Source organism: Camelus dromedarius, chromosome 11 (genome assembly GCF_036321535.1).
Source record: "Camelus dromedarius isolate mCamDro1 chromosome 11, mCamDro1.pat, whole genome shotgun sequence".
NCBI lineage: Eukaryota > Metazoa > Chordata > Mammalia > Artiodactyla > Camelidae > Camelus > Camelus dromedarius.
Window position 1 is genome coordinate 19,912,984 of NC_087446.1, and position 13,929 is coordinate 19,926,912.

Here is a 13,929-nt window from a genome sequence, read left to right on the forward strand (position 1 = left end):
CATTTATGGATTATTAACAATTGGGTTTGTACTGAGTTATGGTTACATTTTACTCTATCTTCTGTTTTATTTTTCATTTTCCTTTCAAAACACCCAAAAGGCACTGTAACCCTCTTTGTTATTCATTAACAGCATGAATGTTGAGGTAAGGACATTTCTAAAGCCCCAAACTGCTGACTTTAAGGTTTTAGTGTCTGGTTTATTTGAAGTTTGCAACGGTGGGAGTAAAGAGTTGAATAATTTAAGTACAACTCTACATGTGATAAGACAAAACCAGGACAACTTTAATAGCCTGGAAAAGGCTTGTCAAAACAACCCCTTTGGTTTCAGTTTCTAAACTCTATTTGGAAGATCTGGTTGATTCAGTTGTCACAATACAGTATCACTTTCCCGCTTGGATTAATCCTCACCTCAGGTTCCTGGCTAACCTGTGCATCAGCAGCTTCTAAACATTTTGACCACAATCCACAGTAATAAATATATTTTACATTGTGAATTTGTGCATAGATGCATAGAGTTTCTTAAGGTAATATTTAGGCAATCTACTGTCTTACACTCTCATATCTTCTGTTCTTAATCTAGTCTATCCCATTCTTCTCTATTCATTAAAAAAATTGCTAGTTAGAACTTGCCAAATTGACTTCATAACTCTGCAGTTTGAAAAACAATGCTATAGATCAGTGCTTCTCAGATTTTAACGCTCATGCAAATCACCTAGGGATCTTGTTAAAAGTGCAGATTCTAATTGGGTGGATCTGAGATCCTGCATTTCTAACAAACTTGCGGGGGCTGCTCTGCTGCTGTTGGTGGAGCCCACCTTGGGGAAGTAAGCCCGGAGGTATTTCTCTTTGGTTCTTGGGGCCCGATCTCTGGTTCATTCTGCTTAAGGTGAGGGTATTCAAATCTTCTGGCATAAAGCACAGAGCTTTGTGCAGGATCTCTGGCTGCACTGAGAAAGAGCTGTGGCCACGGTAGACGTTGAGAGCAGCACAGATTCTTATTAGTACAGAGACATGTAGCTCAGATACTGAAGACTGTAGCATTCGTGTAATGAATGTTTACTTATTTCACTGTTTACTATGTGCCAGGCCCAATTCCAGGAAAAGATAAAATCTTTCTGTATTTTACATTGTATTGAGTGAACAATTAAATCTATACTTTCAAGTTGTGGTAAGTGCAGTGAAGAGAAATGAAGCTGAGGGGGAATGATGGTGATGGGGAGGGGCACCAGATGTTTCTGTCGGGTGTTTGGAAAACGCCTGACTGGGTCAGTGACATTTAGCAAAGACCTGAGGGAGAGGAGAAAAGTCTGGGAAGGTCTAGAGGAAGGACAGTCCATGCGGAGAGAACGATGTGCAACAGAACAGAGAGGACTTTTTGTTCAGGTAATCAAGTGATGTACCTGGTTAAAAGCATCAGCCGGCTCATCTCTCATAGGTGATGACCTTCTCCCTCTCACCCTCCTGCCCAAATCTCATCTTCTTCCTGTGTCCCTGATCTTACTTCCCATATTATAATAAATCTAATTTGTCATCATGTGGCTGATACACTATTATTTATTGTATCACAGAGAAAGGAAAAAAAACTACTTATATTAAAAAATTAAGTTTGCTTTAGGATAAAGTCCAGTCTTAGCATAACCAAAGCATACTTTGGAATCTTGTCTCTGATTCCTTTTCAATCAGGATCAAGCACATGGAAACAAACCAGCGTATAAAAATTGTGTTGTCTTTCTGTAGTAGCTTCCTCTGCTCCCATTTCTGCCTTGAAAACACCTACTTACTCTTCATAAATCAGCTCAGATGTCACCTCGGCAGACTTGGATGCCCACTGTGCCCACTCTCAAAGGAGCTCAGTGCTTGTTCCTCTGTAGCAGTCGACCCACAGACCCCCTACTTTAGCCTTTATCATATTTCACAATTGTCTGTGCTTCTGGATTGTAAGCCCCTCAAGGTCAACAACCACGTTCAGTCCATGTTTATGTCCTCAGCACGTAGCATGAGTCCTGGCACACAAGCAGGTCCTTAGCAAATGTTTGCTAAATGAATGAGGAAATGATTCATGACCGAAAAAGAGCTCTCCTTAATAAACAAGATGTAAAAGTTATGAAATATCCATCACTCAAGCTTCGATGAGGGAGCCAGGCCAAACGGAAGACTTGGTCCCTCTTGTCCTCCTCAGCCCCCAGGGTAAAGTCCACGGGTTTCGCATAGGCCCAGAGCCCTATGGACCCTGATCTTGGGACCCTTTTCGCCCTGAACCCATGTTTGTGAGGCCAAGCACTCTGGGTGACCACAGAACTTGGGGTGCCTTTCTGACTGCCTCCTCCACAGTCAAGAAAAGGAATTTAGATTTACAGTCAATTGATTCATATGGCTTATTATTAGAAATCATTCTATCAACCACCATTCCAAAAAATCGTAATTGGTAATTTGCAAAGTACATCAACAATAAGGGGAGAGGGCAACAGCCCCAGGCAGACTTTCTGTGTGCGTAACTCTCCCTTATGGACAGGTGGCAGAAACCAGAAAATCCCAAAGAAAGCTTAATAGCTTAATAGTATATAAGCTGGCCTTTAAATTCTTCTAGGGCCAAGATGATTTTTTTCCCCTCATGGTTTACATCTTTCAACACCCTATTGCCTCATAGAGTGCCAGTACTTTGTGAATACTTAATACATGTTGATTGAAAAACGTTGAAAGGAGACACTTTGAAAATTTTTTCCAACTTTATTTTTGCCTAGGGCTTGTTTCTTCCAGACTGGGATAAATACCAGAGGGAAAACATACTCAATAGTACCTAAACCACTAAAATCACAACTGGTATTTCCGTTGCCTTATGTTATTATAATATAAATATCACAATAAATGTACAGTGCAGGGTTCAAAGGTAGTAGGTTAGAAGTAAATAGGCCTGCATCACAGGGAAGTGAGGCCCAAATTTCTTATTCTTCTATGGTATTTTTCTAGTTATATGGTCTACACAGTTACAAAAGTTTTAAACAATAAGATAGAGGATAGCCTGTTCAAGAAGTCAAGGGAGGGGAAAGAAAAAAATTATACTGAGAAAGATAGCCATTTTGTAAATGATTGAATATCACCAATTTCATATGGTTCAACCTACTAGCAAAAAAGGAAGGGAAAATGGAGGGAAAGTATTTCTGAAAGTACAAGACAGGTTCTTGCCATGTTAATGCTTTGAAGGACTCAACAAAAATGAAGATGGCCCTTCAGTATCAGAATCAGCCAGAGGCTATACAGTGTATTGATTAACATGCGAATTTCAAAGTTAGACTTTAACTGAATTCTGTTTATACCACTTACTGTGTGATCTTGGCCTTCTGCCTCAGTTTCTTCACCTATAAAAGGGAAAAATAATACTTTTCTCATTGGGCTTTTGAGTAGATTAAATGGAATAATACTGTATTGTGCTTAGGAACATGCCTTAGTAGGAACCAAGCTTTTACTAAATGAACGATGTTATTTCTATCAGCCTTTTTTAATCAGAAGGCAACCATGATTTTAGCAGTCATTTACATGAAGGCAAATAAGAATTTGGAGTTCCTGAGTATTTTTATGTATTTACTAGAGGAGATCAGGCTTTAGGGTCAAATAGATCTGGGTTTGTCTTTGGGGCAATTTATTTACCTTTTCTAAGCATCATCTGAAAAAATGAGCAAAAGATGTACCTAATCCATATGGTTGAAAAGTAAATGAAAAGATGAAAAGTAAATGAAATTATTTATGTAAAATCCTCAACAGACAAGTCACAAAGTGTTTAATAAGTCATAGCTATTGCTATTAATATTAATTAACTACATTGGCCTGAACGTTACACATGTATCTTATTAAAATTGGTTTCTAACATTAACAAATTCAAAAAAGAAGTTAAAATGTTTATTTTACAAACTTATCCTTAAATACTCTGTATAATCATTGCCGAGTTAATTTTTTAAGTGAATTAGAATTTTTAAAAACATAAAATTTGAAGATCTTCACTTGCACATAATTCTCATGTACAGTGTTGTAATTTCAAAATGAGTACCATATAGAAGCATTAAAAATAGTATTTACTGTATCTTAAAATATTATTTAATGCATCTTAAAATATTATTTACTACATCTACAGTTTCTAGTTGTAAAGTTCTACTGACAAATACATAAAAAAATAGAAAGAAACAAAAATTGTTTGGTCTTTTGGTAAACAAAGGCATATTTTGTTGATTATTACAATGAAGGACAGGCGACAAAAGAACTGACAGGCCTGCCGTGTATCTGCTCCATTTCCCATTGAATCTTCACATAGCTCTGACTCAGTGGTACTGAGATTCACAGGCTTCGACTCTAAGGAGATGATCTTCCAACCAGAATGTTCTTGTAAGTGACATAATTTAAAAGGCAAGCAAGAAAGAGCAAACATCTTTGCTAAAACTGACTCCAGAAATTGGGAGAAAAGCAGACAGAATATGAACAAGAAAAGATCAGCTCAGATTGAGTCTTCAGATTATTTTGAGAGGCATTTGTTCAGAAAGATGCTTCAAGGGATCCATAGGTTCAAAGAGAAAAAGGATGAATTCAAAGATGATATCACTGTGATGTATTTGATTAATGTAAAGGACAACATTAATGGTTATAGAAAAAGTGCTTTTAATAACTTGAAAAAGTGGAACTGATACACAACTTCATAAAACTTCATTAACCAGGAATGTATTTTCCCCTGAGGCTCAAGAGCTTTAAAGCCACATAAAATATTTCATTGTTTTGTGATTCATGATGCTGGCATATCTTACATCACACTCAGTTAAAGAACAGTGCCTGTTTCTCTGTATCATCTTCCCACAGAGAAACTGAGGAACGTGAAGGAAGGCAAGTGACATTGTCAGGAGGAAAATCCTCACTTCTATATCAAATGTTTTTGTTCATTTCTTGTTTGGTATCTCCATATCTCATTTTGAAGTTGTTGCTTCTAAATGTGACTGTGTATTCAGATATTTTTCTACATCAATCAGTCTGCAACAGTTTGGTTTTGGTCTGAACTAGACAGATGGTGCCTGAAGGTCCCCTCTACATGCATTTGTTTTGACTTTGAAAGGAGTGAGTCAGCATGGCAGAGTGGTTAAAGTTCAGTATTTGGTTTCAGACAGGCCCAGTTCAAATGCAAGATTTGGCTTCTTTACTTTAAGTCTTACTTTCCTTAACAGTAAAATAGGTAATTGTGATGATGCTTACTGCATTTGGTTGTTGAGAGTATTAATTACATATAAGACAAGCAACATTGTGTTGGCATGTGGTAAAAGCTAAGGGCAAAATAATTATTTTTGAGATCTTTATTAGGATAATGTTTGGAAAATTATAGGACTTATATGATAGCATTTACTTATTAGGATGGGACTCAAGTCCTTCTTGATTCATGAGGTTTCCTTAAGCTATAAGAATCTCTTCTGTATTTGATACTAATTGCACACTTTAAGTTAACTTTATTATCTTCCATGGCAGGATTGTCTCAAAGTAGGAGATAAGAAAGACCAGAAATGAGACTTCTACTTCTGCAAAGAGGGAGGAGATATACTTTCCCTACTTCTAATGTTATGCATAACTTAAAAACTCTGTACATCTTCTATAAAACAAATACAAATAGACTCTGAAAGGTAGAGAGAAGTCAGACCAGCTAGGAACCTTGGGACCCAAGGAATGACATGATGGTAAACTCCCTGGCTGTTCTTTTTGCTTTATGTATCCTGGAATGGGTACTGGAGAAGCCCACAAAAACCAGAAACACCAACTGATAGAGACCACCACCACCACCAACAAAAAAGCCTACTCTCTCAAACCAAAAGACCAGGAAAGGGGTGGTCTAGCTGGGCAGAAAACTTTGAGACAATAACCACTCTATTCCCACCAAACATCAGAGAAAAAACTGGCGTCACCCTTACCCATACCAGGAAAGGCCAAATGGAGGGTCTAGATTCTACCCTCTCCAGGCTGAAATGAAGCGCTCCAACTGCTCGAATGGTGTGATGTCAGAGAAGGCTAAGTAAGGAGCTGGAACTTTTACCCTCATTAGGTAGTAATGAGTTCCCTACCCCTATACTCCTCCACACAGATGGTATAAACCATGTACAGAGCCTGGCAGTAGACAGTGATAAGTTATATATGTAAATGGAACACCTAGAACTACCATTAAAAAACTATGTAAATAGTTATACTCAAAAACAGTATAAATAAATAAAGAATTCGAAAAAAATGTTTAAGTGACCTGCAGAAAGACAGTAAAGACAAAACAGAGAATAAACAGAAAAAAGTATAAAATGGCATACTCAATCCCTAAAATAACAGTAATTACATTAAATGTAAATGGTCTAAACATACCAATTAAAAGACAGACGGAGTAGGGAAGGTATAACTCAGTGGTAGAGTGCATGCTTAGCATGTACAAGGTCCTGGGTTCAATCCCCAGTGCTTCCATTTAAAAAAAAAAAAAAAGGCAGATTGGCAGATTGGGTTAAAATACATGACCTAAATATATGCTGTGTATAGGAAACTTATTTCTAATATAATGATACAGGCAGACTTAGAGTAAAAAATGGAAAAAGACACATCAAATAAACATGAATGAAAAGAAAGTAGGGGTGCCTACATTAATATGAGATAAAGTAAATTTCAGAGCAAAGACTGTTGCCAGGGACACAGAGGAATGTTATAAGTGAAAAAAAAAAAAAAAAAGCCAATTTACCAAGAACACTCAGCAATGCTAAATGTTTACACACCAAACAATAGAGCTGCAAAATATGCGAAGGGAAACCTGATAGAACTGAAAGGAGATACAGGCAAATACAATAATTCAGTAATTCAATAATGTCAATAATTCAACACCCTTTTCTCAGTAATGGACAGAACAACTAGAATACCAGCAAAGACATAGAAGAAAACAACACCATCAACCAACACAACACCATCAACCAACAAAATCTGATCAACATTTATAGAACACTCCACCTGACAACAACAAAATACACATTCTTTTCAAGTGCCCATTGAATCTACACCAAGATAGATGATATCCTTGGCCATAAAACAAACCTGGACAAATTTAAAAGAAATGAAATCATATGGAGTATGTTCTCTAACCATAAGGGACTCAAACTAAAACTTAAAAATTGAAAGGTAACAGGAAAATCTCCAAACATGCAGAAACTAAACAACATGCTTCAAAATAATCTATAGGTCAATGAGGAAATCTCAAGGGAAACAAAAAAATACATTAAACTGAATGCAAATAAAGACATAACATATCAAACTTTGTAGGCCATAGCTAAAGCAGTGCTGGGAGGAAATTTAAGCACTAAATTCATATACATGAAAGAGAAAAAGTCTAAAATCAGTGATCTAATCTCTTACTTAAAGGTCCTAGAAAAGAGGAGTAAAACAAAACCAAAGCAAGGAGAAGGAAGGAAATAATAATGACAAAGCAGAAATCAATGAAATTGAAAACAGGAAAACAATACGGAGAATCAGTTAAGGAGTTGGTTCTTTAAAAAAATAGTTCATCAAATGCCTCGGGAGAATGAAAAAAGGGAAAAAAAAAGTAGGAGGCACAGATGATCAGAATCTGTGAATGAAACAGTGATATCACTATACACTTTGCAGCCAACAAAAAGATAACGAGAGTAATAGGAACAACTCTACACACATAAATTTGACAATTTGATGAAATGGAAGAATTCCTTGAGAAACACAAACTATCACAATTCACCCAACGGGAAACAGATAATTTGAATCCTTATAACTGTTAAGGAAATTAAATTTGTAATTTAAAACTCCTCCCAAGAAATATCCAGGCCTAGATGATTTCACTGGCAAATTCTACCTGTTGTTTAAAGAAGAATAACCCCAGTTACATAGAAGCTCTTGTCTCTTCCAGAAAGTGGAAGGAATATTTCCTAATTCATTTTGTGAAGCTACTATTACCAAGAAACCAAAACCAGACAAAGGCAGTACAAAAAAAAGAAAAATACAGACCAGTATTCTTCATGAATACAAATGCAAAGATCCTTAACAAAATATTAGCAAATAAAATTCAGACATCCCTATATTTACATATATACATACATGTACACATAAAGAATTATACACAATACCAAGTGGGGTTTATTCCAGGAATACATGGTTGGTTTAATATTTGAAAATCAATTGCCATATTTGTTTGGCTATATTAATAAGCTAAAAATGAAATTTATTTAGATTTATTTGCCATATAAATAGACTGAAATTTAAAAAATCATGTGATCATATTAATTGATGCAGAAAAGCATTTAACAAAATTCAACACTCATTTATAATAAAAAAGCTCATAAAAAGAGGAATAGAGGGGCACTTCCTCAATTTAATCAAGAACTCCTACAAAAAAACCCGAACATAGCTTTATACTTAATGGTGAGTGAAAATGCTTTCCTTCTAAGATCAGGACTAAGGAAAGGATTTTTGTTCTTACCATTCTTCTTCAAAATGGTTCTAGAAGTTCTAGTCAGTGCAATAAAAGCAAGAAAAGGACATAAAATCATACTGATCAGAAAGGAAGAAATAAAACTATCCCTATTTACAAATGATATAATTGTCTGTATAGAAAGTCCCAAGGAATCTACCAAAAACTCTTACAACCAATAAGTGAGTTCATCAAGTTTACAGGATATAAAATAAGCATATTAAAATCAATTTTATTTCTGTATGATAGTAATTAATATGTGGATACCAACATTAAAATATGATATTATCTCTAATAGCAAAAACTGAAATTCTTAGGTGTAAATATCACAAAACATGTCTAGGTCTTCTATGCTGAAATCTAAAAATCACTCTTGAAAGAAATGAAAAAAGATTGAAATAAATGGAGAGACATACTGTGTTCATGAATTGGAAGAATCAGCATAGTAAAGGTGATGATTTCTCTGATACGACATACAAGGTCAATGCAATTGCTATAAAAATTCCAGTAAGATTTTTGTAGATGTAAACAAGATTATTCTAAAATTTATATGGAAAGACAAAGGAAGTACAATAGGTAAGAATTTTGAAAAAGAAAAATGATGTGGGAGGGATCAGTCTATTCAATTTCAAGATTTATTGTATAGCTTCATGAATCAAGACAGTGTGGTATTGAGGGAGAGACAGACACATAGATCAATGGGATAGATTAGCGACCCCAGAAAAAAAGCCTACATAAATATGCACAACTGATTTTTGACAAAGGTACAATGCAATTCAATGGAAGAAAGATAGCCTTTAAAAAAAAAGTGTTGCTGGAGCAATAGGACATTCATTTTTAAAAAAGAATCATAACCTAAACCTCAGATCTTATCCAAAAAACTAACTTAAAATTGATCATGGAAATAAACATAAAACACTAAATGATAAAACTTTTAGACAAAAACATAAGAGAAAATATTTGAGATCTAGAAACAGATAAAATGTTCTTAGACCTGAGACCAAAAACATGATCCACAAAAGGAAAAACTGATAAATTGGACTTCATCAAAATTAAAATCTTTGGCTACGCAAAAGATCCTGTTAAGAGGATGAAAATACAAACACTAGTGTTTAGAATACGTAAAAAACTCTCAAAACTTAACAGTTAAAAAAAAATCCAGTTAGAAAATCAGCAAAAGACACAAAGAGACATTTCACTAAAAAGAATACATAGACAGCAAATAGTCACGTGAAAAGATGTTTAATAACACTAGCCATTAGGGACATGTAAATTCAGACCACAAATGACATCATTACGGGTCTTGGAATGGCTAAAATAAGAAGTAGTGAAAATTCCGGTGAGGATGGTGGGAAACTCGATCATTCCTACATTGCTGGTGGGAATGTAAAATGGCACACGCTCCGGAAAATACTTTAGCATTTTCTTTAAAAAATAAACATGCAACTACATAATGCTTGTGCTCCTGGGCATCTATCCCAGAGAACTAAACACTTACATTCACACAAAAACCTGAACATAAGTGCTTATAGCAGTTTATTCATAAGAGCCCCAGACTGAAGACCACCCAGATGTCCTTCAGTGGGTGGATGGCTATAAGTCTGTGGTACATCCATATCATGGAATACTCTTCAGCAGTAAACAGGAATGAACTCTTGATACATGAACAATCTCCAAAGAATTATCATGAGTGAAGACATAAATCATACAAGGTTATGTACTACATGATTCCCTTTATAAATCACTCTTGAAATGACAAAATTATAGGAGTGGAGAACAGATTAGTAGTTCCCAGGGGATAAAGAGGGGGTAGGGGTAGTAGGGAAGTGTGTGTAGCTATGAAAGCACAATAAAGGGATTCTTTGTGGTGCTGTAAGTGTTCCGCATCTTGACTGTATTAATATCAGTATCTTGGTCTTGAAATGATACTATAATTTTGTAAAATATTACCATTGGGGGAAACTGGGTAAAAGGTACACGGTATTTCTATGTTCTTTTCTTTTTTTATAACTGCATATGAATCTGTAATTTTCTGAAAGTAAAAAAAGTTTATTTGAAAAAAAAAAAACAAAAAAAAACAAAGACCAGGAGTCTTGGACTCTGATCCTATGCCTAGGTGATTTTTAGTAAGACATTGCTCAGCCTCAGTTTATTCATCTGTAAAATGGAGGAAATAATATATGCACTATATCCTAGGAATGGGCAAAGCAAGGGGAAATTTTAAGAATTTTCACATAGCTATACACTTGGAATCAGACTTCTGGAACAGAAGGGACCTTAGTAATCTCCTATGTCATTGTCCTCCAAATTAGTTTTTTCTGGACCACAGAGACCATGGTTGGACACAGGGCAGAGTGATGGGAAGCACACCTCCTTCTCTTTCTGCCATTCCACCTCTGCTCCCCTCCCCACTCAGCCTTGCTTTCATTTGCTTTCCATATTAGAATTCTGAGGGGTTTATACGAGAAAAATGTTCCTTACTCAAGGCATTTTTGAAATCAATTCTTCCAATCCCAATCTTTGACTTTACTGACTAGGAGAGTGGTAACCAGAGAGCTTTAGAGACTTACTCAAGACACTAAGATAATTGGTGGTGAGGCTGGGAGCAGAACCAGGGCTACTGACCCTCAGTCCAGTGTTTTTCGCTCTTTCACTGAGTCATGGTGCCTTGCATTTTGATTGCTTTCCCAGCATTTTTGTCACCAATGCAAATAGCTTAAGTAGGTAGTAAATTTGCCAAAGTAATAGCATTTATTGTTGTCTAGGACCATAACTTTATACAGTCTTCCTCAACATATGGGTTGAATTTGTCGACATGTTGATAATGGTGATACTGGATATCGTTTATAGGTGAATGGAATTCAAGGAGTGTCTTACACATTGTTTAGTGTACATATTTGGAAAAAGCTTGTTGGTGCCACCTAGTGGTCCAAGTGACAGATGCTAATAGTAGGACTTAAGACATTTTAAACCCCTGTATTTGTTAATGCTATTTCAATTAATATACTAAAAGTCATTGCCAACTACTTGAGTCACTATCTCTTTTAGGTGAAAATGCTTTTCTAAATAAAAAGGAAGAGGCTCATTTTTGGTTTAGCTATAAATTTTATCTCTGCTAATTAAAATTTTTCTCATTGACAGAGCAAATTACTTAGATGAATTCTTTTCAGGCCCCGATTACTTGTTAACTGCAACCAGTTTTTCAATCGGAGTGGTGAATCCTTACTTAGTACAGATCTTTAGGATTCCTGTAAAGCTAACAGTCAAGTTACAGTAGGGGCTTAAAAGTACTAACATATTCTTTTTTACAAAATCTGGAATTTAACCCTTCTCCTAAATCAAGTATTGTTCTGTGTAAAAAAAGCTTGTGACTGTGTTAAAGACCAGTGTCATAAGGGCTGCAATTAGAATTAAGTGCACAATTTAATCATTAGAAGGGTTTTAACTGAAGTTTTCCAATGAACGTATATTTTTCAATGAAAACTTTAACAGATATAACCTTTCTCCTAACATCAAAGCAATTATCTGAGCAGACCAAACCCATCCCAACAACTACTGAACACTTAAAACACTTAATTACTTCTATATTCTCACCATATAACAATTTTCTTTCTTTTATGAGGGGTCATGAAAGGAGTGAATCATAAAATAATTTGTTTGCTAAAGGTGTTATTAACATTAAAAATTGCTTGTCTTCTGGGTTGGCCCACTTACCAAAGCTATTTTCGGAACAATTATGACAATGATGACTAAGTACTCGACTACACAGAAGATATTTGGTTGACAAGGAAAAGGGAAGTTGTTAGTAAGTCTGTGGCGGGAACCTGAATAAATCCAAGAATAGCAGGATACAAAAGCAGCCATTGCGAGAAATGGAACCAGTGACAGAAAGAGAAGAGAAAAAGGTTTTAGAAACACAGGTGAGGTACCACCATGGCAAAAGCAAAAGAAATCTGAGACAGTGCTGAAAAAGTTTAACTAACAGGAGAAATCTGGAAAACAAATTTAAGTGTCCATTTAAACATATCAACCGGTGCAAAATTTTGCTTTCTGCTGTTCCAGATTTATTTTTATTGAATATTTTCAACTATTGAGTGAAGGCATATTTTCACAATGCCAATTCAGAAAAGATTTATTATGAAAACATGATGCAAATGTAGCCCATCTCCAAGGGCCTGGATCAGAGGTGAAGTTTATGGGTAGCCCTCATTAGTCACGTCAGGCAATTTTAAGTTCTTCGTGTTAGTTACCCACTGACTAACTGAAGCTATCTCCTCCTTTAAAAAAAAAAAATCTGAACTCTACTGGATCTTTCCAGCTACAACAGTTCAGACTCAATGTTGAAGACAGGTGGGAACAAAGCAGATTTTGAGGAAAAGTACCTGAAGCCTTTTGTGCTGACTTCCTGAAGTCACATGAAATAGAACGGACGTTGGGTTGGGTATTGTTCAGATCCTGGCTTCATGGCTTATGCCCTGAGCTCGTGACTTCAGTTTCTTCTTCTGTAAAGTGGGAATCATATTGCCTCTTATGTTTGTTGAGAGGACTAAATCATATATATGTAGATATACGCATCTGATACGCATGTGATTATATGTATGTGCTATACATGTGATATTATATGTGTATATATATGCGTAAGGTGCTTCTCAATGCTTGGCACACAGTGGGTGATTAAGAAGTGTTAATTTCTCTTTCCTTGAAGACTGAACATACCAGGCAGTATTTGGTAAAGCCATCAGCAACGCATTCAAAGTTCCTTCCCATGGTCTTTTGGTTTCACTGGCAGCACAGGCTTGCACTGGCAAAGCAGTCACGAGCTGTTTTAATAAGTCTCACATAAAACTCTTAATGCCCTAAGAATCTATTATTACACATAATTATAACAAGTAGATTTTATGCCTAGGGATACATATTTTAAACTCTTCTAATAATTACAAGATAGCGAAACTCACTTGTTCCATTCTAACTTGAGGTTGCAAATTTTTTAGTTTAGAAACTAAACATGGAACTTTTTAAAGAATAAGGGAATAGTAAATATGGAGGGTACAAAAAGAGCATTTCTATTTTGAGGATCAGTATCAGCCCAAATGTGAAAAGCTGGTGGCATCTAATGAGATTTTTGTACCAAGATTTGAGAAAATACTCTTGGCTCCTATTAACATTTGCAAAGATGTATAAATGAATAGAGACTACAACTTTTAAGAATTCTATTCAGGGCTCACTACCTGTTCTGTTATTCCTGTCTAAAATCCAGAACATAAACATGCTTTAACTGGTAAAATGTCACTGTTGAGATGCAGTGTCTACGTAAAGGATCTTCAACAACAGTTTAAAACTCACGCACTCTCACATTAATAAGTTGTGCCTGTAGACATATCCATTTTTAACTCAGTAGTTTACTGATGAACTTAACAAAAGAAAAAAAAAGATTCACACATTTGTAAA